Source organism: Pinus tabuliformis, chromosome 2_2 (assembly GCF_031772625.1).
Source record: "Pinus tabuliformis cultivar Carrire ecotype Pingquan chromosome 2_2, CPIR1, whole genome shotgun sequence".
In the NCBI taxonomy this organism is placed as follows: domain Eukaryota; kingdom Viridiplantae; phylum Streptophyta; class Pinopsida; order Pinales; family Pinaceae; genus Pinus; species Pinus tabuliformis.
The window spans coordinates 396,020,730-396,046,965 of NC_142300.1; positions in this window are offsets into that span (position 1 = coordinate 396,020,730).

Genomic DNA, 26,236 nt, shown 5'->3' on the forward strand with positions numbered 1-26,236 from the left:
GTCCAAGTGGAATAGGTGGGTGGCCACCAATATACAGCTGGATCATTCCTCCCCCCCTTAGGAAGCAATGGTCCCCATTGCGTTGAGTTCCTCTATGAGATGAGGAAACTTCTACTGAACTTGGTCCCTCGTGAGCCACTTGCCCTGGTGAAGGAGTTGGCCTGCTTTGACAACTCGATATAGTTGGATTATTTTATCTCGGGTGTTCGTGATCTGTGTGTCCATGATTCGATCAGTTGTGGCTTGTTCCATGCAATATGGATTTAACTCTATAAGTGTGAGTTGTTCTACAATTTCTGATGTGTCTAGCAATGGTGGAAAGTATGGTCAAAGGTAGTCCACATTGAACACTAGGTGCAGGTCAAGGAATGGGGGAATGTTGAGCTCAAATGCATTATCTCCCATAGCCTTGGTAATGGTGTAAGGACCATATCAAAGTGGTCTGAGTTTTTGATATGCTCCGGTAAGGTGTTCCTTTTGCAAATTCAACCAGACTTTACCGCCCACCTGAAACTTGTGTGGCACCCGATTTTGATCATGTCGTTGCTTGTACTTGGCATTTGATTTCTCCAGAATGTCATGGACTTGCTGGAGGATATGTTGGATGTGCTCAATAAAGTTGTTTGCCTTATCGGTTTTGGACTGGACATGAGCTGATTCTGCCTGAGTAGCTGCAAATGGCATGGCCACATCAATGGGACATAGTGGTTGGAATCCCAAGCCCACCTGAAAAGGGTTGTGGCCAGTTGAGCTGTGGAGAGCCCAGTTATAGTTGTGTTGGACATAGGGGAGGCTCTCATCCCATGTGCATGGATGCTTTGAGTTGTACATGGGTAGAATGTGTACAATCATCTCGTTGATGACCTATGTATGGCCATAAGTTTGGGGATGGAAAGTTGTGGACTTAGTGAGCTTAGTGTCCAGCATCAACTAGAGACTGGACGAAAATGTACTGAGGAACCTGTCATCTCGATTTGAGATGATAGACTGTGGGATCCCAAAGTGTACCCACACTTGTTCAAAGAAGAGTTTAGCAGTGGCTTCTGCTCTAATATTCTTCTTATAGGCCTCCATAATGACCATCTTCAAGAATTTGTCGACGACCACAAAAACACAGTCGTTTCCATGCTTAGTAGAAGGAAGGACCGACATGTAATCCATCGAGATGGATTCCCAAGGTCGACTAGGGGTATGTAGCAGAGTATAGAGGCCTTGCTTCTTGATGGTCAGTTTGGCAATGGCGCAGGCAATGCAAGATTTGATGTCCGACATCCCATCAAAGATTTGGCCAATAGAAATACTTTTGTAGTACTAACACTGTTTTCTCGAACCTGAAATGCAACGCGGCCTGACTCTAGTGCGCTTCCTAAATCATCTTGGCACACTCACTTGAAGGAACACAAAGGTGTCTTAGGGCATAACAGGGCATCCTGGAGGTGAAAATCTGGAACTTGTTGACCCTCCAAGAGTGTCTAGTATGTGTGGTCAAATTCTGGATCACTTTTGTAGAGAAGTGGCGAATCAAAAGTCTCGTGCCCACGAGAATTGAGAACGGTGGTTAACACCATGATCGATGGTCAGCTAAGGCAGACTGTAACATTATTGGTGTTTCCCTTCTTATACTTGATATTCAAATGGAATTGTTGCAAGTATGTGGACCACTTTTGATGGCGATCATTCTGAAACTTCCCTTGTGTCTGTATGAACTGCAGAGGTCAATGGTCTATGTGGATGACTGTTTCCTTCCCCAAAATGTAATGCTTCCATTGTCAGCAAGCCTGCATAATGGAATGCATCTCTTTGTCATAATTGGGATACTTCCAGACTATGTCTGAAAGTGTCTCACTGTGATATGCCATTGGATGCCCCTGTTGAGTAAGGAGAGCCCCAATAGCATAGTTATAGGCATCCGTCTCAATCTCAAATGGTTGTTGCAAGTCTAGTAACGTGAGCACTGGTGCAGAGCAGAGGCAATGTTTCAACTTTGTGAATGCGTTTTGTTGAGATTCAAAACCAAATAATTTTTCTTTCACTCCTTCCTTGGTGACTCGACTCAAGGGCCAAGTGATATGAGAGAATCCAAACATGAACCTGCAGTAGAAATTGGCAAGGCCAAGAAATCTATGGAGCTCTATCAAAGTGGTTGGAGCTGGCAAATCCTGAATGACTTGGATCTTGGCTGCATCCACATGCACCCCCTTTTCATCAATAATGTATCCTAGATATTGAACCTGGGTCATGATAAAGTGCATTTCTCCAAATTGGCACATAGCTTGTGTTGCCGCAGTGTTTGGAGAACTTGTCGGATGTGGTGGAGGTGCTCTTCCCAACTTTGACTGAAGATTAGGATGTCATCCAAGTATACCACTATAAATAAGTTGGTGAATTACCGCAAGATGTCATCCATTAGCCTCATGAAGGTTGCAAGAGAATCGTTAACCCAAAAGGCATAACCAACCATTTGAAAAGGCCCTCCTTAGTTTTGAAGGAAGTCTTCTACACATCAGAGGGTTCGATTGGTACCTGGTGATATCCTAACTTCAAGTCTATCTTGCTAAAATATCTTGCCCCCTTTAGTTGGTCTAGAAAGTCATCAATCTGTGCAATTGGGTACCTATTCCAAGCAGGTATCTTGTTCAGCACTTGATAGTCAATACAGAGTCTCCAAGTCCCATCCTTCTTCTGTACCAACATGATCGGGATCCCACAGGGAATGAACTCGAACGGATGTGACATTACTGCAACAGCTCCTGAATCTTCCTCTTGATTTGATCATTCTCCTGAACGGAGCATTGATAGATTGGTCCATTGGGCAGCGGCGCACCTAGGGTCAGATCAATGGAGTGCTTGACCTGACAGTGCAGAGGCAACCCTGTGGGGGAGGTGAAGATGTCCTCGTACTCCTCCACGACCTTGTCCATCTGTTGTTTTCGTACAAAGGGGCCCTGTCTAGAGGTCATGGCCACCATCTTCTTCTTTCCCTAAGGATGTATCATCAGGAAAACAAATTTCCCGTTTTTGGAAATGAACTTACTGCATTGTTTTGCAGTAACCAAAGAGATGGCGGTAGGCGGTGCTACCTTCGGTATCCTGTACAACTTATTTCCCAAAGTAACAATAACAGCACAAGGCCTTGACTCATACACAACATGTCGCTTCCACAAGTATGGTTGGCCTAATAATACATCACAAACATCAAGGGGAGTAACGCCACATAATACCTCATCTGTGAAGGGCTTGATGTTGTATGGAAGGCGATACTATTGACTCACCCGAAGATCTCGTCCTTGGTGAAGCCACCCGATGGTGTACGGTTGTGGATGTGTTGTGGTCAGTAAGAAAAGCTACTTCACGACCTCTACCGAAATGAGTTTCTTTTGGCTCCCGCTGTCGACAATGAACTGTAGTCAGGAACCCTTTACCCACATATGGGAGTGCAAGAGGCGCTCCTCCTCCTCTGGATCTTCAAGTTCCTCCTTCTGGATATTTGTGGTGGCAAAGATGGCATTGGGCTCTACATCGACAATTTGCTTCCCTTTGTCATTCCCTTGTCGGGTTGTGACTCAGAGTTGGAACATGCATCTGATTCCGAAGCCTTTAGCTCGACCACCAGTGACTGTTTGGCCCGACACTCACTTGTGTTGTGAGTGGAGCTCTTATGGAACTCACACCACTTTCTCATGTCCTTCTTTGGCTTTGTGGTGTTATTCTTTGCTTACGGCTTTGGCAGGTTGTCCTAGGCCGCCCTGCTTTGGCTTTGTCCTTTGTTTTGTGGTTTGGGGGCACCTTTCCCTTGCTTCAAATTCGTAGATCCAAAGTCTCGCTTCTTCTGTTTAAAATTGTTCTCGATCTTGACAGCATATCAATATGTCGTGCCGAGTGAAGAGATGTTCAGGAACTCCATATCGTCCTATATGTACCTATGTAATCAGCAGTGGTACTTGAGAACCAAATGTTTCTCAGAATCCTTGATGCCCAACTTCGTGCGAAGGGTATGAAAAACATTGCTAAACTCCGACATGTCTTGGTCCCTTCCATGTCGCAACATTGTCCGCTTTATGTATTTATCCTCATAGCTCCCGACAAGGTAGTATTGCTCCTTTATGGCATCCTAGAATGAGTTCCAAGTGGGTGTGGTTGAAAACACTGAGGTCGTACTTTCATCCTTCTGCTCACAGTAGGTTTCCCACCAATCCTTGACGTGGGGGGCATCTTTGAGAAGAGCAAAAGTAATCTTTTCTTGGCTGGAAAAATCATGAACAAACAAATATCCTTATAGTAGATTTAACCATTATCTACGGAAACTGCATCTATTTGGCCCTCAAATATGGGAATGTCAAAGTTTACTTGTACCTTAAAAGGAGTGGAGCCTCCATAGTGGCTACTGGATGTGGATCCACCGCCGATGGGCAACCGTTGAAGGATCTGGGCAAAGTTATCCATCATCGCGTTCCTTTGTTTCTTGAGGGCCTCCTCAAGCAATATCTTGATAGTATCTCCTACCCCCTCATCTTTCTTTTCTTCCCCCATGGGTGGTTTTCAGGGTTTGCGAGGTTGATCTTGCAAAGGCTCAACCAAATCGAGCCCTAGTTCCTTATAACTTAACCTCATTCGGGACATGCAAAGAAAAATAGAGAAAGAGCAGACCACTCTAATACCACTGATCCGAATTTAAACAGGAATGCAAGATATTAAAAATATAACCATAAATATAAAGATGCAGTAGAAATAACACTTCATTTCATTAATATCAAATATTGAAATATGCTTACAAACATAATGGAAATAAGACTAGCTCGGGTGATGGTAGCTTATCTCTGAGAAGAGATGTGGTGGCTACATGCCTCTGAACTATGTTACAATGAGGCTAAAAGGCCTATTTATTGTTGAGAAACAAAAGAAAACCCTAAACATCCAAAAACCTAACCCTGGGAGATGAAGCGCCAAACTATGGGCCCCGTTTGGGTAAATTGGTACATCAACTTCCTAAGGTCGTAACTTTGGCATATAATCTTCGTTTGACACACACAATACCTCGTTAGAAAGATATATTTGAGGAATACAACTTTTGAGTGATCAAAATCAATATACAACCCATGTTGGTCCCAGTTTTCCCAAAAAGAACGTCATTTAGGGCCTCAAAACGACTCCAGAAGTTCAGGACCCAAAAAACTGCGAAAAATAGCAAATTGTGCTACAAATAAGGAAACTGAAAAACTAAAAGAAATAATGGTTGGGGTCCAAGTGGAATAGGCGGGTGGCCACCAATATCCACCTGGTTGAGATCTATGCTAAATTTGCTCAATATCTTACATCATAATCACATTAGGCACATAAAGCATGATAAATCTCATTAACCTTCCTAATAACTCATTTATCCTAACAAAATGTTATTAAGTGCAAAAGGGGAGGTCTAATATATCCTTTATAAGCCTAGGAAAGGTTAGATATGCCTTATGTTTCACCTAATTGGTAAGCCCATCACATATCATCCACATACAAGACTAAATAAATAACATGATCACCAACTAATTTGATATATACATGGTGATTTTCTTCCATTTTTGTGAAGTCGAGTTCCAGTATATAAGTATCAAATTTTTGATACCACATCTTTGGTGATTAGTTTAACCTGTAGAGGGACTTTTTCAACCTGCATACTAGCTCTTTCTTTCCTTTCACAAAAAATACTTCTAACTACTTCATGTATATATCCTCTTCCAAATCCCTATGTAATAACATTGTCTTTACATCCATCTATTCTACTTCAAAGTCAAAAGAAACAAGAACAGATGAAAGAAATACAATAGAATTTAACTTAGAAACAAGATACCAAAAAGCACCAAATTCAATTCCCTCTACCTAGGAATAACCCTTTTCTACTAACCAATATTTATGTTTCTCCACTCTGCCTTCTACACTTAACTTCTTCTTAAACACAAATTTGTTGCCAATGGAATTTTTTCCAGTTGACAACTCCACTACGTTCCAAGCCTCATTCTTATCCAAGCATTCCATTTCTTCAACCATGGCCTTTTTCCAAAATTTCTCATCCTCTAATCCTCATGCCTCCCTAACAATTCTAGGATCATCATCAATGATAAACAAAGAAAAATTTGAATGCAAATCAAGTGTATTGTACCTTCATGGCTTCCTTCTTTCCCAACCTGATCTCCTTAATGTTTTCTTCTATAATAGATTATGATTCATCATCCTTCAATTCAAACTCCATATTTTCTAGTTCTTGCTCCCTTGGTAGGACTTCCTATTTGATAGCATCTTTGACTTCTCTGAATACCATTTCTCAACCATGCACAACCTTCTTAGTTTCTAGGCTCCAAAGCTTATAACCTTTTAAACAATCTCTATATCTGATAAAGATACACTTTTCAGCTTTCTTATCCATATTACTCATATTATCCCTTAGAACATGTATCTAAGCTTCACATCCAAATATCCTAAGATGTTTGAGAGAAGGTTTCTTACTAAGCGATGCCTAATGTGGATTATTTTCATCCAATGCTAATGAGTGATATATTTACCAGGTAACAAGAAATTTCCATTGCCTCTACCCATAATTATTTTCCTAACTTGTCAGCACTCAGCATGCTTGTTTCTTTCTTCATTAATGTCTTGTTCATCCTTTCTGCAACTTGATTCTATTAAGGTGTGCATGGAGTAGTCTTCTGCCTTGCCGTTTCACATTTCTTACAAAATTCTTCTAATTCATTCCCATGGAATTATATACCATTATCTATCTTTGTCATATTAATTTTATTCTCTATCAAATTTTCCACAAGATCCTTAAACTCTTTGAACTTGTCAAAGACTTCATATTTATTCCTGAAGAAATAAATCCATGTATTCCTTAATAAGTCCTATATAAATGAGACATAGTACATATATTTACCCACAATGAAATTGACACAGGTTCAAACACATCACCATGCACCAACTATAATATTCCCTCTGACCTTGAATAAATAGAGGAGAATCTTAACCATTTTTGTTTCCCATACAAACAATGTCTATACAAATCAACATCCAGAGAGAAATTATACATACCTTCTACTTTACCACTATTGTGTAGTACTCAAAGGCCCTTCTCTTCGATTTTTCCCAATCTTTCACACCATAAAATAGCCTTTTCTCCAGAAGCTACATGAGTTTTTCCTTCTTCTGCTCCGCCCTTAGGAACAACGAACTATAGCAACCATCACTAATAGTGCTTCCCAATTGCTTATATATAGTTCCAATCTGAACTCCCATCAACAAATCCATTGCTCGTTGAACCATATTGTAGTGATCCTTTTCAAACATTGCTTTTACACTTGCATCACTCATCTTCCTTACATAAATTAAATTTCTAGATAATCACGGGATGTGAAAAACACCAAGGAATGTTATAATCCTTCCACCCATGAGATTTAACTTGAGTTTTCTGCATCCTATGATTATGGATGTTGAGGTATCTCCTAACAAGCATCACCACCGTTTCATCTTTCATACTCATAAAACCACTCTTTATGAGGAGCATCATGAAAGGATGCACCTGAGGTTTTTGCTTTTGCAGAAGGAGCATCTTTATATCCATTCCCTTTCTCAACAATTTTGGATATACAATATTTCTTATAAATCCCTTCTTTTCCACATCCCTGATCTACATTTTCGAACTTCCCCTAGAGATTTAGATATTTCTTTAGATTTATATATCCCACTTGAGGGAATATTTTTATTTCTATTCTGGGAGCATCCTCTAATAGTAAGAAATTTGATAAGACTATTTCATCAAACCTTAAATTAGTTACATTAATACCTATGGAAATAACCATACTACCCCATGAGTCTAGTAGAGAAGATAACAAACTAATGCACTTATTTGAATCTGAAATCTTAATATCAACATATAATAGTTGACTTAACACAGTATTGAAGGAATTTAGATGCTCTATCATTGAGACTCCATCTTCATCCTTAGGTTGTACAACTTCTTCCACAAGAAATATTTGTTCACAAAGGACTTAGACTTTTACAAAGGCCCTAACTTGTCCCACAAAGAGTCTATTGTAGATTCCCCTGAAACATTAACAATTTTAAATTTTAGAGACATAATCAAATTGTGCTCTTTGCCTTTCAATCCAACTTGATATAGTATTTTGTTGACATATTTGTTTCTTAAATAACCAAATCCATAGTGATCCACTGATATATGCCCACTAACAAATATTTTATTTTGAGATTCCACAACCCAAAACTTTTCCCATTAAATTTACCAATCTCTGTCTTTGAACTGCTCGTCATTTTCGTTTCACCACAAGAATCACTTTTGTAGATATTCAACTATAACAAGGTCTACCACAGGCTTGAGTCAAACCCCTTAGCCACAAAGTTGTCCCCTTGAAGCCAAAAATGTTATGATACCAAATGTATGTTTTAAATAATGTTACCAACTTAACGAGAACTTTATCGAGTTCTCATTTTTTTGGAGGTCGCATTAAATCATGATTTTCATGTTGATTTTTTATAATATCCCCAATTTTGAATTTTCATTTGAGGAGATTAACGAAGCTTATTGGGGAGGTGCTAGGCATCACACAATTTTGTAGTTTGAGTTTCATATATGATTTCGGCTTAAGGAGCTTGAGTGAAAAGGCAAGATTGCATCTCATTGGCAAGTGAGGGCCACAAGAGAGAGAGAGAGAGGCCAACAATTATAAATAGAGAAAGGAGGCTCTCATTTGGGGATCTTTAGTCATTTTAGAATTTCAACATTAGTTCTCTTGAGTTGCTTAGCTAAGACAACCATGTTGTCCAGCACAAGGAATTTCTGAGCGGGAATTCCACCTCTACCTTCGGTGCATTTCGAGTGTCACCCCAGGGGAGTAAGAAGGAGTCCATCTCAGGGCTTCTCGAGGAGCTATATTGCAGACCATTTCCAACTCGAGCGTGTTCTCTTAGGGTGTAGAAGGAAATTCGAAGGGGCTGAGAAAAGATAGAAAATAATGGAGTCTTGGCTGAAGAATTTGCAAAGATTTATCCATTGGGAGGGTGATTTTTTCTTTGGTGATTTGCAACTTTGAGAGTGTTGCATTTTGGAGGGCCGAATTTATCTATTTGAAGGGTTTTTGAACAACTATTGCACATACATTTTGACACGGATATCTGGGAAGTTCGGGCTAAGGAGAAATAAAGAGGCTTGGAGTGATTTGCAGGGCTTGGAGGATATTTTTATAGTAATTCATTGGCCTTGTATAGCATAATTATTTCTACAGGGCATTTTTCTAGCTAGTTAGAACCATACACATTTATTGGGGTGACCGGGGCACATTGGATTCAGCAAAAACCCTTTCTAGGTTTTTTTGGGTTTATTGAGAGGAGTATGTGACTAATTTTATAGAATTTATCAGGCAATATTCGGGCCTAAAATCCTCATTCTTATAGCAGGGTGAATTGTTAGTTAGTGGGGGGTCTACATCACTTGGTGGGCTCAGTTTTGGCTTGGATTTGGGCCAAACCATTTCTGGGTATTTTTTGGTTTTTGGAGGGGACTCTATGGATGAAATTTCAAGGTGATCCGAGCATTCTTCAAGACAGAATCTTCAGTTCCATTCCAGCAGCAGTAGTAGTAATTTTCTAGGTAGTGCACAGTACCAGTTTGGGCCAGTATTTTCTATAGATCATAGTTGTACTACATGGGGTTTTCATAACTTGCATATCAAGCCCAAATTCCAAAACTTCAGCTCATTTTATGTACTCTTTTATCATAAAATTAATAAAATGGCTCAGATTGTGTTGCTAGACATTTTGGTGTTTTAATTATTGTGTATGAGTTCCAGTTTTATTTATTGTTCTTATTCCATTGCTTGGTATTACCTGTTAAATTCCAACTAGGAATATTAAAGTGGTATCAGAGCATGATCATGGCCATCTGTGGGGATCCAGTAAGATCATGGAGGATTTTTCCATGCATTCATGGTGACTGGTGAATTTATGGGCACTCTGATGACTTCGAAAGGGAAGAGTACAGAAGGGATCATGGAGGAGCTGATGAGGGAGAACCGATTGTTGAGGAGGAAAAACCAAAAAGTCCTAGAGAGGATGCAAAAAATGATGGGGAATTTGAGACATAACCAGCAGAGAAGCAACACACATGCACACTCAATTTAGCAGAACAATACCCATGGCCAGCCCAATGGACCTACCATGCCTCATTTTCTGGGTGAACCAAAGAAGGAGAGGGAACCAGACACCTTTGCAGATTTGATGAGGCCCTCCATGGATAGTATTGATGAGTGTGAGGCATTGGATCCTAGGATCAGGAGGGTTTTCTTATTTGAGAGCATAGATGAGGATAATTAGAGGATGAGACCGAGAGGCACTTTTGTTGGTGGAGACCTGGCTTTAGATATCAGGAGCCTGAGGAGGAGGTTGAGCATGAGATTGTGGGAAGATAGGAGTCTGAGAAGCGTGTCAATGTGTCAAATGTGACACGTGATTCACCCCTGTTGGAGATCCCTTCGGTAGCTCCGTTTGACATCCTAGTGGAGAGAGTAGAGCATACACTCAGAGGGCCTTTTGTTGATAAGGAACCACCCATGGATGAGATGTCGTCCATTGTTAAAGGATCCATTGATGAGGTGTTCAGGACCATGTCTGAGTTTTCAGGTGATAGTAGCACACAAGAGCTTGATGAGGTGTCAGGAGACATATCCATCGTTGATGAGGAGTCAATAGGTATAGAGGCATCTGTGACAGAGTTTCTAGATGATAGCTACCTATCGCTGATTGTTGAGGATGTTATGCATGATGAGCTATCTTTGGAGGGACAGTTAGTGGCTTATGTTGAGCCCATGGTGGAGGACGATGAGCATCCATCCTTAGAGTCGACCATCGATGAGGAGCAGTCAGATGCATCGAAAGCCAATAGAGATGTCATACTTTCAGACAACAATCCCCTTTAGGCATAAATCGATGAGGCTTGCAGCATTATTGGGCCACCTCTGCATGTTGGTGAGAGAGAAGTCGCATTACCTAAGCAGATTACATGGATTTTCCAGACTAGTGAGATGGGGCGACACAAGTTGTGTAGGGTGCAACATTCGTACGATGGAGGACATGTTCCCTGTATGGTTGTTCATGCATTCGATCCCTCTCTCAGGGTTGGATGGTGAGAGATATTGAGTTGGTACCCGTTGGAGTTGGCTAGGAGGTTAGATGCATCCATGGCCACAGTTCAATAGAGGTTGTGGATTACTAGAGGGGCTCGAGAGACAAACTGTTGTTGGGATCTAGGTGGGATTCTCCATCACATTGTGGAGTCAGTAAGTGATGGTAGCAGTTACATGATGGAATCGGTGGTTGGATGCGCACACCTTTTCATATCCCCTTCAGGTTTCTTGACAACACTAGTGACAGGATGGATTGACAGAGGAGCAGGAAGATTTCATGAGTTGTCATGGCATGTTGGGTTGACATGGGATTGTAGGATGACTAGACTACTCTGGCAAGAGTTGGTAGGAGGATGTGGCATTGTCAGGCCACTAAATAGGGCATCATATGGAGACAGTGCTCTCTCATTGATGTATTGGGAACTAGAGCTACTAAGCTTCGACATGGTAGCATTATTCTCGATTGCATGTGAGACGTTGGGCCACATAGGTGTACCTGGGTAGATGAGGAGGTGTAGATCACATCGTGGTGGGTGTACTAGCAGAGTGGTGGATGCATGGGCACATATGGGATTCCCTATGGTACATGGTGGCATGGAATTGCGTTTTTGTATCTAATTGTGCATAGAGTTGTGCCATGGAGTTCAATTCTATGCAGAGGAGTGTCGGGGTACGTATTTGAGTGTAGCAGAGGATAATGATGCATGACAGGTTGTTGAAGTGTTTCTGCCAGAGATATCTCCTAACAAGGGCATCAGACACACCATTGGTTTTGGTACACTCAGATTTAGACAACGAATTGATGACAAGGCTGACTGTGAGCTTCCATTTTTCACTCTCAAATATTGCACACTAACACAGTGGACTTGGATATCATCTATTGATTCTTGCATCATGAGCAAAAGGACCCTGGAGGATGGTTTGAGACAGTTGGAGGGGACACGATGCATCAAGAGAGAGGCTTTCTAGCTGTGGCATATGGTCAAGGCGTGAGTTGGTGGATGCATGCTTGGGGGTAGTTCAATCTTCTGTAGAGGTAACACTTGCACCACCCTTGAACCCACATTCAAGGAGATGCATGACCCCATTTTGGAAAAACATTCTGAGGTGTTTCATGAGCATCTACAACTGTTGGTGGACCTTACTTCCAGATGGATGTTTAGACTCCAAGCAGTATTTGGGTGCGCTTTCAGGAGGCAGGATGACAAATCCCACTACATGGTATGGTTGACAAAGGGAAATTTCGCACGCACTAGATTGGATCGTGATGTAGGGAGTCCATTTATTGATTGCATGCAGGGACTTGATACCTGGTATAGGTTGGTGCTAGTAGCTGTCAGGACTATGTTGTAACCTTTCTGGCTACGGAATCTGGGGAGTTGGGTGGTTGATAGGACACTCTGTTTTGTGATGAGTGGGATCAGGACCCAACTTACACCTGGTTTGACATGTGGGGGAGCATTGAGGCCTTTGTCGCATGGCAAGGTTGGTTTTCCTTGTTGATGCTACAGATCAGGGGGTGAGTGTTGGATGGGTAGGTCATGACATCATGGGGACTCATTGGATGGGTAGGTCGTGACATTGTGGAGATTCTTGGGCCAGATGTGTTGGGGCTCTATAGATATTTTTCCATTAGGTCCCAAGATAGGAGGATACAGCTTGCATGTGATTGGTAGACTGTCATGGTCAGAGTTACGTAGCGACATCATGGTGGAACCCATTTTAGACTAGCCTAGGATCCAGGCATCATAGGATTTGCCAGTACAACTACCCTTGGGGATGAACCGATTTTTACAGGGAGAGATCCTTCAGATCTTCCATTTGGATTTAGTGATTCGCTAAATGTGTGGGGGACTTCATCAACATGGTGGGGGCATCACCAGGAAGATATCAAGGGAAGCTCATGTGAGCGAGACTTTATCTATGCAGGGATTGGGTGGTACCTTCAGGAGTTTACTCTTGGAGTGTTTCAGATGGACCACTCAGTAGGGAAGATTCATCAAGAGTTGGATAGAGTGATACGTTATCATGATCATGATTCCCTACTCATTTATATTATGCAGAGGGCTTATGGTACTTATACATGGTAGGATAGTGAGTGGAGAAAGGGGAGCTTCCCATTGGACATGATGGCTTGGGATCCTGGTATTGAGGGATTCCTTCATGATAGGACAGTGTAAATGTCAGGGATGATTCAGTGGCGTATTTGGGCATTGCTTGAGGACAAGCAATTTTTGGCGAGGAGGATTGTAATATCCCCAATTTTGATATTTCATTTGAGGAGATTAATGAAGTTTATTGGGGAGGTGCTAGGCATAACACAATTTTGTAGTTCAAGTTTCATATATGATTTTGGCTTGAGGAACTTGGGTGAAAAGGCAATATTGCATCTCATTGGAAAGTGGGGGCTACAAGAGAGAGAGAGGCCAACAATTATAAATAGAGAAAGGAGGCTCTCATATGGGGATCTTTAGTCATTTTACAATTTCAACATTAGTTATCTTGAGATGCTTAAACAAGACAACCGTGTTGTTCATCACAAGGAATTTATGAGTGGGAATTCCACCTCTACCTTCGGTGAACTTTGAGTGTCACCCTAGGGGAGTAAGAAGAATTCCATCTCAGGGCTTCTCTAGGAGCTATATTGCAGACCATTTCCAGTTGGAGTGTGCTTCTCTTAGGGTGTAGAAGGAAATTCGAAGGGGTTGAGAGAAGCTAGCAAATAGTAGAGTTTTGGATGAAGAATTTGCAAAGATTTATCCATTGGGAGGACAATTTTTTCTTTGGTGATTTGCAGGGTCAAGAGTGCTATATTTTGGAGGGCCAAATTTATCTATTTTAGGGGTTTATGAATAGCTACTGTGCATACATTTTGACAGGGAGATTTGGGAAGTTCGGGCTAAGGAGAAATAAAGAGGCTTGGAGTGATTTGCAGGGCTTGGAGGATATTTTTATAGTAATTGATTGGCCTTGTATAGCATAATTATTTCTACATGGTGTTTTTCCAGCTAGTTAGAACCATACACATTTTTTGGGGTCACCAGGGCATGTTGGATTCATCCCAAACCCTTTCTGGGTTTTTTGGGTTTTATTAAGAGGATTCTACTGCTAATTTTATAGAATTTATTGGGCAATATTTGGGCCTAAAATCCTCATTCTTATAGCAGGGTGAATTGTTAGTTAGTTAGGGAGTCTACATCACTTGGTGGGTTCAGTTTTGGCTTGGAGTTGGGCCAAACCATTTCTGGGCATTTCTGGGTTTTTGGAGGGGAGTCTGTGGTTGTAAATTCAAGGTGATCCGAGCATTCTTCAAGGCGGAATCTTCAGTGCCATTCCAACAGCAGTAGCAGTGATTTTGTGGGTAGTGTACACTACTAGTTTGGGCCAGTATTTCCTCTAGATCATAGTTGTACTACATGGGGTTTGCATGACTTTCATAGCAAGCCCAGGTTCCAAAATTTCCGCTCATTTTATGTATTCTTTTATCATAAAATTAATAAAATGGCTCAGATTGTGTTGTGGACATTTTGATGTTTTAATTATTGTGTATGAGTTCCAGTTTATTTATTGTTCTTAGTCCATTGCTTGGTATTAGCTATTAAATTCCAATTAGGAATATTACATTTTGAAAAGTGGTGATGCAACATCACAATTTTTTCATTTTAGAGTTAAAATTCCAGCATTTTTTAACCATGGCAATAAAAAACAAATATCATGATTATGAAAGACAAGAAAAACCACATTGAAATGCAAAAGTGATCATGCAACATCACCTTTTTTTTTTCTTTTTTTTTTTTAATCCAGTGTTTAAATTCATACATTTTTCAGTCATGCCATTAAAAACCAAATATCGTGACTACAAAAGATATGAAAAACACATTGAAATATAAAAGTGGTTATGCAACATCATCATATTTTTTAGGGTTAAAATTCAAACATTTTTCAATCATGACATCAAAAACTAAATACCATGACTACAAAAAAAGTTTAAAACCCAACACTTAAAGTTTGTCTACCTTTCTATTTTTTTTAAATGTTTGGCTTTTAAGTGTTTTTCAAATTTGTCTAGACTTTATTTTATTCTATTTTTAGGGTGAAATTACCAATTAATTGACATTACAGCCTTGACCATTGGTACAATCAAAAATAAAAAAACATAAAGTTAACTATGAATCTAAAAGTGACATTACTTATTTTTTGTTTAGTTAATAATTTTTTTTTAATAATTTACATTTTAAAAATTTGAGGAAAATTTTGTAAATATTATTTTAACATGAAAAATCAATTTATTTTTATATTTTTTAGGGCTAGGTTATGTGAGTCCTGAGATGACTAGCACGCCCAACCTATGGCTTGAGTCACCATGACCTGGGGGCATCTAAGCCATCAAAATCACTCGGGGATCACACACAACATGGGTCACATTAGCCCTGTTGAAAATAGCAACAAGAAATGTTAAAAATAGCATAAAGAAAAATTCTAATTTAATTTTCCCTTGAATTAAATTGGGAATTAAATTGTAATTCCACATCTCATGACAACTTGTAATAGTTAACTAAGTTAATTTGACCTAGTTAGCTCAGTTAATTCGAGTTGAGGGTATAACTAGTGTCATGTAGAGTGACTCCTACAACTAAGAGCACTATTTGAGTTTATTTTGAGTTGTAATTATTTAATTTAGTCTAACTGAGTTAAAGTCAGTTAAACTAGTTCCAACTAATGGGGGAATTAGTGAGAGGTCCACAATTAGGAGCACTAGTTGAGTTTATTTTGAGTTGTAATTATTTAATTCAATCTAACTGAGTTAAATTCAGATAAACTAGTTCCAACTAATGGAGGAATTAGTGGGAGGTCTAGTAGTGAGGTTTAACCTGCAGTAGTGGAGTGTAACCTGTAGTCGAGTACGGTGCTACCTGATCTACAGTGTGGTTCTACCTGTTGAATAGTGGGTTGTAACCTGCAGTAGTGGGGTGTAACCCGCAGTAGTTGGTTGCAACCAGAAGTAGTGGGGTGTTGCATGTAGTGATCAATCAGTAAACTAAAGATTTACTCATAATTAACTCAAGCATGCCAGATCAGAGAAAGACCTAGTTGATATTAGATTTCAAGGACAGTGTACTATCAGTTGTAACATCATTTAAATTAAATAGATGGTGCATGCAGTCAAAAGAAGGCCCAAAATAAATCATTCCTAATTATAAAACTCAATAATTTTAACCATTTTCATTTCCTTTAAAAGTAGGAATGAAGGCACAAGTTTAATCATTGTTTTTGTGAGCACGAGTTGGTGAGACCAAGAAATAGGAAGCACAAGTTTGTGTGTGGAGCTTGTGAGAGAAAGGTGTGCCAAGAGAAGCTTGTGCACAGGTTGGTAGTGACATAGATAGAGATAGTGCAGAGGTTTCTCAGGCTTGAGCAAAGCATTGTAATCTTCTCATATTTTCTAACTAATGCAATATATAAATAGTAAGGGTTTTTAGTTGTGGCTTTCCCCATAAAATTATTATGTTATGTGTGATTGAATTCTTTCTCTTATATGCTCAGTGATTTCATTGATCATTTGTTGTTTCCACTGATGAGTAGAGTAGATTCAAGTCAATTATTTTAGTATATTACAATCTGCAGTTTGAATCTACAAGGAATTTGTACATGGTATCAGGGCTACATTTGTAGAAATTTCTACATCGTATTAGAGCTAGATTTGTAGAAATTTCTACATGGTATAAGAGCTAGATTTGTAGAAATTTTTACATGGTATCAGAGCTAGATTTGTAGAAATTTCTACATGGTATCAGAGCTGAAATTACAATAGAAGAGAATAATTTGAAGTTGTCCTTGCAGATTGATGGAGCTCTAGTTCAGGGAAGATCCAGAAGACCCTATGTCCAAACTTCTTAATGGAGCAAGAAGGTTGCTAGTGGGCAGATCAGTGAGCCAATTTCTAGTGACACAAAAGGAGTTTTGATCATTGATATTGGCAGATTGAGGAGCATAGATATTTCCCACAGAGAGATTGAGAATCAGAGGGACTCTAGTTTCAGAGGGAGAATCCCTATGGAAGCTAGTACTTCGGGATCTAGGGAGATCATACTCGTTATTGCAATAGTTGCAGCAACAGTGTGGAAGCAACATTAGAGAAGTAGCAGCATTAGTATGAGTAGATAAGATTTATCTCATGAATGAAAAGCCTTGAGGAGCAAGGAAAATGTTAGAGACTTGGTGGTTGAGAGGGAGAATAAATTACCTCTCAACATGCATCCTCAGAAGCAGTCTCAAAAGTAGCCTGAGAAGCAGCCACAACTAGAGAAGTAGAGATGAGACTAAGTGGAGACATCCACTCAAGCAGAGACCTCTAGTAGGGAGGAATTTTGAGCCAAGTGGGCACAAGGAGCACATGCAGCCATACCTCCAGGTATGAAGTGGGGCGATATGAAACCTTAGTCCAAGAGTTTCAAAAATTAGGCAAGATCCATTGATGTGTTCTTTTGTCTCATGGATCATTACCTTGCTTCGAGGGCACAAATTATTCAGTAGCAGATGGATCAGTGTCGGTCAAATATTGAGAAGTGAAAAGCAGTGTTGACAGTAGAGCAGGAGACTCAGTAGCAGAGTTAGTAGTAGCACAGTTTTTTCCGAGTAGACATTTGCAGATACAGTTGATTCAGATTATTATTTTTGGATGATTTTTGGTTGCAGATGTTGAAGTAGCAACAACAATAGTGACAAGAGTTGCATTCAGAACATTCCAAAGGTACTAGATTGGGATAGATATGAATCCATTTCTTGTTGAGAGGGAGTGTTGAAAATATCAAGAATAAATTTTAAAAATAGCATCAAGAAATATCCTAATTTAATTTGTCCTTGAATTAAATTGTAATTCCACATCTCATGACAACTTGTAATACTTAACTAAGTCAGTTTGACTTACTTAGCTCAGTTAATTTGGGTTGAGGGTCTAGCTAGAGTCATGTAGAGTGTCTCTTACAATTAGGAGAAATAGTTGAGTTTATTTTGAGTTGTAATTATTTAATTCATTATAACTGAGTTAAACGCAGTTAAACTAGTTCCAACTAGTGGAGGAATTAGTGGGAGGTCTAGTAGTGGGGTGTAACCTGCAGTAGTGGGGAGTAACTTGCAGTCGAATGTGGTGCTTCCTCATGTGCAGTGTGGTGTTACATGCTGAACAATGGAGTGTAACCTGTAGTAGTGGGGTGTAACCTGCAGTAATGGGGTGCAACCTACAGTAGTGGGGTGCTGCATGCAGTGATCAACTAGTAAACTAAAGATTCACTTGTAATTAACTCATGCATGTCAGATCAGAGAAAGACCCAGTTAAGATTGGAGTTCAAGGATAGTGTACTATCAGTTGTAAAATCATCTAAATTAAACTGATGGTGCATTTAGTCAGAAGAAGGCCTAAAATAAATCATTCCTTAATTAGAAAACTCACTAATTTTAACCATTTGAATTTCCTTTAAAAGGAGTAATGAAGGCACAAGTTTAATCATTGTTTTGGTGAGTACGAGTTGGTGACCAAGCAATAGGAAGCACAAGTTTGTGTGTGGAGCTTGTGAGAGAAAGGTGTGCCAAGAGAAGCTTGTGCATAGGTTGGTAGTGAAATATATAGAGAAAGTGCAGAGGTTGCTCATGCTTGAGAAAATCATTGTAATCTTCTCCTATTTTCTAACTAATCCAATATATAGATAGCGGGGGTTTTATCTTTCGCTTTCCCCAAAAAATTATTGTGTTATGTGTGATTGAATTATTTCACTTATATGCATCGTGGTTTCATCAATCATTTATTGTTTACGCTGATGAGTAGACTAGATTCAAGTCAATTGTTTTAGCATATTACTATCTGCAGTTTGAATCTACGAGGAATTTCTACAAGCCCTTAGTATGGTGGGATTTTTCCCCATGGAGTTCTAAATTGGTAACCTTTACACCATAGAGTATCTTAATAAAACACCACGTCACCATCTACTCAGTGCCCTGTGGACTCTAAAAATATCACTTTTTTATTCTTTAAAATAATGAAAAACATTGTTTTTTTTAACAATTAAAAAAATGATGAAAAACATTAAAATTAAAAATTAAAAAACAATTAAATTTTTATTACCTTTAAAAATTCAAAGTAAATAAGTAAAAACATTACAAAATGAAAAAAAAAAAAATTATATATATATATATAATTTTAATTTTAAAAAGTATGAGACAAGAAATTAAAAAAAAAAAAAAATCATAACATCCAATTAAAAGGAAAACAATTACCTTTAAAAATTCCAAAAAAATACATTCAAAATAAAAAATAATAACAAAAAATTAAAGTATAAAGATAAAGATAAACTAATAAAATATTTTTTAAATAAAATAGAAAAAGCAATAATATAAATTTAAAAATTATAAAATAAAAATAAAATTTTAAATTTCAACTCCCAATAGGGTTGATTCTCGAGAGGCACAAAAGGATGTGGTGTCATGCTCGCCACCCTGGAAATGAGAGGAGATTTAATGCAAGGGGTGGTATGGCTGCCCCCTCACATGCATAAGTATGCAACTTTATTTCTCATTTAGCAATGATTCCTTAGAAGCACCTTGAAGTTGATGTGGGGTCGTAAAGCTTCGAATGGCCACACAGACTGTTATGAAATCAGCTCACAAAAAGATAGAAAAGATGGATGAACGCCTTATAAATCAGCCTCTTCAAGGGAGCAACCTCCTTTACATTACACAAATGAACAATTCTTGGATGATAGAAATGACACGACCTCCTTTTTATATATAGGAGTCTAAGGGGTCATAATATAATCAGAGCCAATATAACAATAATAATGTAAGGGCACGATAATAACAATAGTGGGCTTCTATGGGGCACAATAATAACAATATGGGGACTACATGAGCACAAAAATATAATAAGGGGGTTGTACTAATAACAATAAGGGGTTAGATTAGTAGTATAGGGGCCTAACATGCCCCTCTCCTTTAGAAAGTGTTGTCCTCAACGCTTTAGTAGTTCTTGATGCTTCTATATAAAATTCTTGTCCTCCCATGTGGAATCTTCAGCAGATAAGTTCTTCCACTTGATGAGATACTCTGAAATTGATGGATTTCGTAGTTGTTGGGTTCTTGTTTCTATGACTACTCCAGGTTCCAATATGATTTTTCCTTCCTCTTCAAGTTCTAACAATATTGTTTGAATTGGGATATTCTGCAACTTTTGAAAGAGTGGCCACACTTCTTTTTCCTTCTTCCATTCATCCCTTGCTTCGTTTATCCAATCTGGTTGGACAATAGAAATAGCACAAAACAATGCTTCCACATCCTCATCGTTTCTTGAGAGTGCATCTGCAACAAAAATTTTCCTCCCTTTTCTGTAGATGATGTCAAAGTCATAACCCAACATATTTATGACCCATTTTTTTTGTTCTTCTAAAGATAATATGTGTTCTAAAAAGTATTTAAGACTATCATGATCCATTTTTACCTTGAAGTGTCTTCTCATTGGGTAAGGTCTCCATTTCTTAAGTGCATGTAGTATTGCCAACATTTCCTTCTCATAAATAGCTTGCTTGAGATGTAGTCGTAAAAATACCTAATCACCTACATCAAAACTTTTTTCACTGCGATGTTGATCTACCTGTTGTTTCATTCGATTTTGCACCAAAGTGGTGTTATCCTTTAAAAGTTGGAGAACTTGTTGTTGATGCTCGATGTGATATTTCACTGCTTGAACCTTTTTCTTCTTGATATGTCCTTCTATCTTGAGAGTTTGAGGAGTGGTAATTTCTTCCAATGCTTTACAAGATATGGTCGGATTCATTTCTTGATGCTCGATGTGATCTTTCACTTCTTGAACATTTTTCTTCTTGATATTTCCTTCTATCTTGATAGTTCGAGGAGTGGTAATTCCAGCCAATGCATTACAAGATATGGTTGGATTCATTTCTTCTTTCTTGATGTGATCTTTCACTTCTTGAACCTTTTTCTTCTTGATATGTCCTTCTATCTTGAGAGTTTGAGGATTGGTAAGTTTTGCCAATTCTTTACAAGATATGGTCAGATTCATTTCTTCTTTCTTTGGGGTTAGGTCCTAGCATATATCCTCTTCTTTTGATGTTTCTTAATCCTTTTCTTCCTCCTCTTCATACTCTATGTAAAATAATTTCTTCTTAGCACACTTATGAACTTTAGTGCATTTGCTATCACGATTGTAACAAAGCCCTTTTTCTCTTTTTTCTTCCAATTGTTGTGGTTTAAACCTTGTAGGTTGTGGAAGGTTAGGAGAAGAAACACTTCCATAATTATAGTCGTGAGTGGTGGGATTCCTTGTTTCCATAATTTCAAATTCAATTTTTCTTGCCCACCTGAATGCCTTCTCCAATGAATCAGGTTCCCAAAGACGAACCTCATGTTGAATGTTATCCTTTAAAGTACCTATGAAGACATCAATCCTTTGCTTCTCTGGAATATCATTTACCATTATATTCAATTTTTGAAAGTCCTCAGTGTGCTCTGCCATTGAACACTTTTGTTTGAGATTTATCAATTGGCTAGAGAAGTTCTTCCGCTTTGTATCCTCATAATGTGCTATCATTTCCTCTGTAAAAATTGACCACGTAACAAGTGGTTTACGAGAACAAATCCCTTTATACCATAAAAATTGACTTGGTTCTAAATATGAAGATGCAATTCATACCTTTTGTAACAGTTGCACCTCATGTAGATCAAAATATTGTTGTATCTGTAGTATCCAATCTACCGGATCCTTGCCATCAAACTTCCTCATATCACATTTTCTTGATTTTAGGAGCTTGATCTTGAAATTACTATAACTTTGTAATTTCAGCTCTTCTAGTTCTGAAATTGTGACAGATAGTAGCCCTCTGTATCCTCTTTCCAATGCCACCAATCTGATCAAAATTGGATTCTCCAAGAAAGAGTTATGCACAATCTCCCAAGATGACCTAATTATATACCTTTTCAGAAGAGTGAACTTGTATGAAGTTCCACGTGTTACTGTTTTGACCTTTGGATCTGAAAAATATATACAAGAAACTACAGTCTGTCCTCTTTCTGTAACTTCTTACCAAATTTCAATCCGATGCTCAGAGAAACATTTATGATGATTTTTCCAAGGTGACATGTTTGGAATGTAATTAAGGGGTCTGCAAAAACACTAAATTCCTAAGACTATATCTCTGAAACTATAGTGAGACAGGATTTGAAATTTGGAGTCGAGGTTTATACTAACTTCTTCTCAAATGGGTTTTTGTTTTAGCTTGTGAAACTTTGTAGCGAAACAGTTATAGTGAAAATCCCACGATGACCTTTTTTAGTTGAAATTCTGGAGCTTGCAAAAACCCTAAATTCCTCATATCATATCTTTGCAAATATAGTGAGACAAGCTCTGAAATTCGGACCCAAGGTTTAGCACGAGTTCATCTCAAATGGTTTTTTTTTTGCTTCTGAAACATTTCAGAAAACAAGTTATAGCGAAAATTCCACGATGAACTATTTGGAGCAGCGAAACCCTAGAATCTAAAGCTCTCATACCAAATGTTATGAAACCAGCTCACAAAAAGATAGAAAATATAGATCAACGCCTTAGAAATAAGCCTCTTCGAGGGGAAAACCTCCTTTACATTACACAAATGAACAATTCTTGGATGATACAAATGACAAGACCTCCTTTTTATATATAGGAGTCTAAGGGGTCATAATACAATCACAGTCGACATAACAATGATAATGTAAGGGCACAATAATAACAATAGGGGGCTTCTATGGGGCACAATAATAACAACATGGGGACTACATGGGCACAACAATATAATAAGGGGGTTGTACTAATAACAATAAGGGGTTACACTAGTAGTACAGGGGCCTAACACAGACTGACAACAAATTGTTTTCCTACCTCATGAGAGAAAACAGGGAGGAAACTTAAAGAGGAACTGGACAAATTTTCTTTAGTCTCGGTTTAGTGAGAACTTCTTGATGGTGATGGAGGTTACTATTATCTAGGTTTCATGGCGGTTTTTCTTGGGGAAGTTACTAAGGATGAGAATAGAGGGCGCAAATAGAGGGGAAGTGATGTGTTCCTTTACTTGGTCGAATTCATGGTCCTTGTAGTTACAAGTCATTTTTTCGCATCCAATCAAATGACCTGAAAACCCAGATCAATAAGCATCCTTAAAACATTTTTATTATCCCTTTACAAATCCCTAAGAATTATCTCTCCAAAAACTCTGAGTTTCTGGGTCAATCAACTCAAAAACCATGTTTTTGGCTCCAACACACCCTGCAATTTAGTCCACCTACAATGGTTGCAAGTTGCATCACTAAGCACCAGCACTGACTAGAGTAGGTTGCTCTACTTTGCAAGTGTGATAGTTCTAGAATTTTGGGAAAAATAAAAATATTTACGAAAATTCTCCTTCCAGAAGCTTCTAAGGTGGTTTTAACCATTTATTATTGATAGATATCTTGAATTCCTACTCTAGAGGTATTATCTCTTATTACTAGAGCTTATCCTCCCTGATATATGGATCTCAAACCTAGATTGGTAAATCCTGAACTACCACTTTTACCCTATAAATTCACTACCTCCCATAGCGATTTGGTTGGATTTTGGAGGTTACTAGCGCCGTCATGCTGCTAATTTGAGCTTAAGGAATCATCCTCCATTAATTCATGAGGGCTGAATTTTAAGGTTTGTTTTGTGGTAAGGAAGGACATGACAATTGGGAAGACATCCCCAAAGTCAAGCATTATAAATGGTTGTAACTCTCTCCATTTATTAATACAAAAAGCATTATGTTTTCCTATACGTGTGTCATGTTGATGCTTATGTATTTCAATGTCATTTGACTCATTGATTAGAGATGTTAGTTTATGCTATGTGGATATTGTAGATCTCTTACTTGTTTTAGTCATTTTGCAAGTTCCATTTATAGTGCTCGGAGCTAGAGTTGAAGCTTACAAGTAAGGGGAAGAGGAGGGCTTACTACAGATTCCAAGTAGGTCTCTTTTTTGTATTCTAATCTCTCTAAGGAAAACATAGATATTTTTTCCCTTGTTGTTTCTAGATCAGACGGCTAGATCTAGGAAGTTCATTTTTCTCCGCAGAAGTGAATTTTCCACATAACAACTTCGACGCTCCACTGGGGATTTTGAGATTTTGATTCATCTTCTAACCCTTTCATTGATACATTCTCTACCGATGAGATCATCATGTAAATCATGATGTCAGATGAGGCACCATGAGATGATAATCATCATCGTTCCTCATTACCTGAAACCCTTGAGAATAATATTGGAGCTTTTTACTCACCTAATAATATTGAGACATTTAAGGATTGTGTATCTATTCATGACGTCGATTTTGAGAAGAACTTAGAAAATATTGAAGACACCATCCCTCTCGATATTTCAATTAAACTAAGAGTTATCGAAAATGTCCATATTGGTGCGCCTTGTTCTCCTAATGAGATCAAGATTTATAAAGCCCTTTTTCAAGAATTTTGTGATGTTTCCGCTTGGACATACGAAGAGATGCTAGGTATTGATTTGAATATCATGGTACATGAGATTAAAATTTATTCGGGTGCTAAGATAGTTTGACGACGCCTATGTCCAATTCACCCTAAGAAAGTTGTTGCGATCAAGGCTGAAGTTAAAATAAAAATGGTGTGTTGGTTTTATTTACTCGGTTCTTCTCACTGATTGGGTTTCAAACATAGTCCATGTGATGAAGAAACAAGGAATGATTAGAGTATGTGTCATCTATCGGGATATTAACCATGATTGTCCCAAAGACAACTACCTAACCCCGTTCATCGACCAAATTATTGATGGTTGTGCTGGAAGAAATATTTTTTTCATTTATGGATGGTTTTTCCAGTTACAATCAAATCAACATACTCCCATCAGACCACCATATGAATACATTTAGTTTTCCATGGGGCATGTTTTCCTATCATAAACTCCATTTCGATTTGAAGAATGTCGGTGCAACTTTGTAGAGGGCTATGAATTATGCCTTCCATGATATCAAGCACATAGTACAATATTATTTGGATGATTTACCTTCCCTTTCCAAACATTGTGAAGATCATCTAATGCATCTCAGAGAAATTTTCCTACGTTATCAATAGTACAACATAATACTAAATCTGCACAAATGTGTATTTTGTGTCCAATCTGGTAGGCTTCTCAGATTCGTTGTGTCAACACAAGGAATCTGCATCGATCTACTCAAAGTATATGTGATTCTTGATTTGCCTGCACCTTCCTCTTTAGTTTAGTTACAACGGATCCAAGGTAAGTCTAACTTTCTACAGAGATTCGTCCTGAATTATGCAGAACTTACAAAAGGATTTTCTCGCCTATTGAAAGAAGGGGTTCCCTTCCATTGGGATGACACAAACCTAAAAATATTTTGATGCATTGAAATATGTCCTAGTTTGAGAATCATTATTTTATCCCCCTGACTATCAATGAGATTATTTCTTGTATCTCGTTGCAGATGTTACCACCGTTACTATGGTGTTGGTCCAATAATATGACCTAGGATATGAACATCCTATATATTATTTGAGTAGAAATTTAAATTACACTGAAATCAAATACACTCACGTCAAAAAGTTAGCTTTGGTAGTTGTGCAAGTTGTCCAAATATTTTGCCACAATATTCTACTTTGGAAGATTATCGTAGTTTCTGATTGCAACCTGATGACTTACATTTTGTCATGTCAATTTCTTTGTGGGAATAATCTAAATGGAACTTTATTCTCTAAGAGTTTTATTTGGAATTCATCAAATCCAAATCTAAGAAGTCCTTAGTCTTCGTTGAATTGATATGTGACCTTCCTTCATCTGAAACCGAGTCAACATTTGATTATTCTATTCCCTATGATTTATTGTTTCTGATTTATTCATTTGAACCTTAGTATTGAGATATCATTATCTATCTCCATACCCAGACTTTCTAGCCTAACACCTCTCGCTCTGATCAATGTCGCATTTGATACCATGCTCAAAATTACATTATACTTGGCGATACT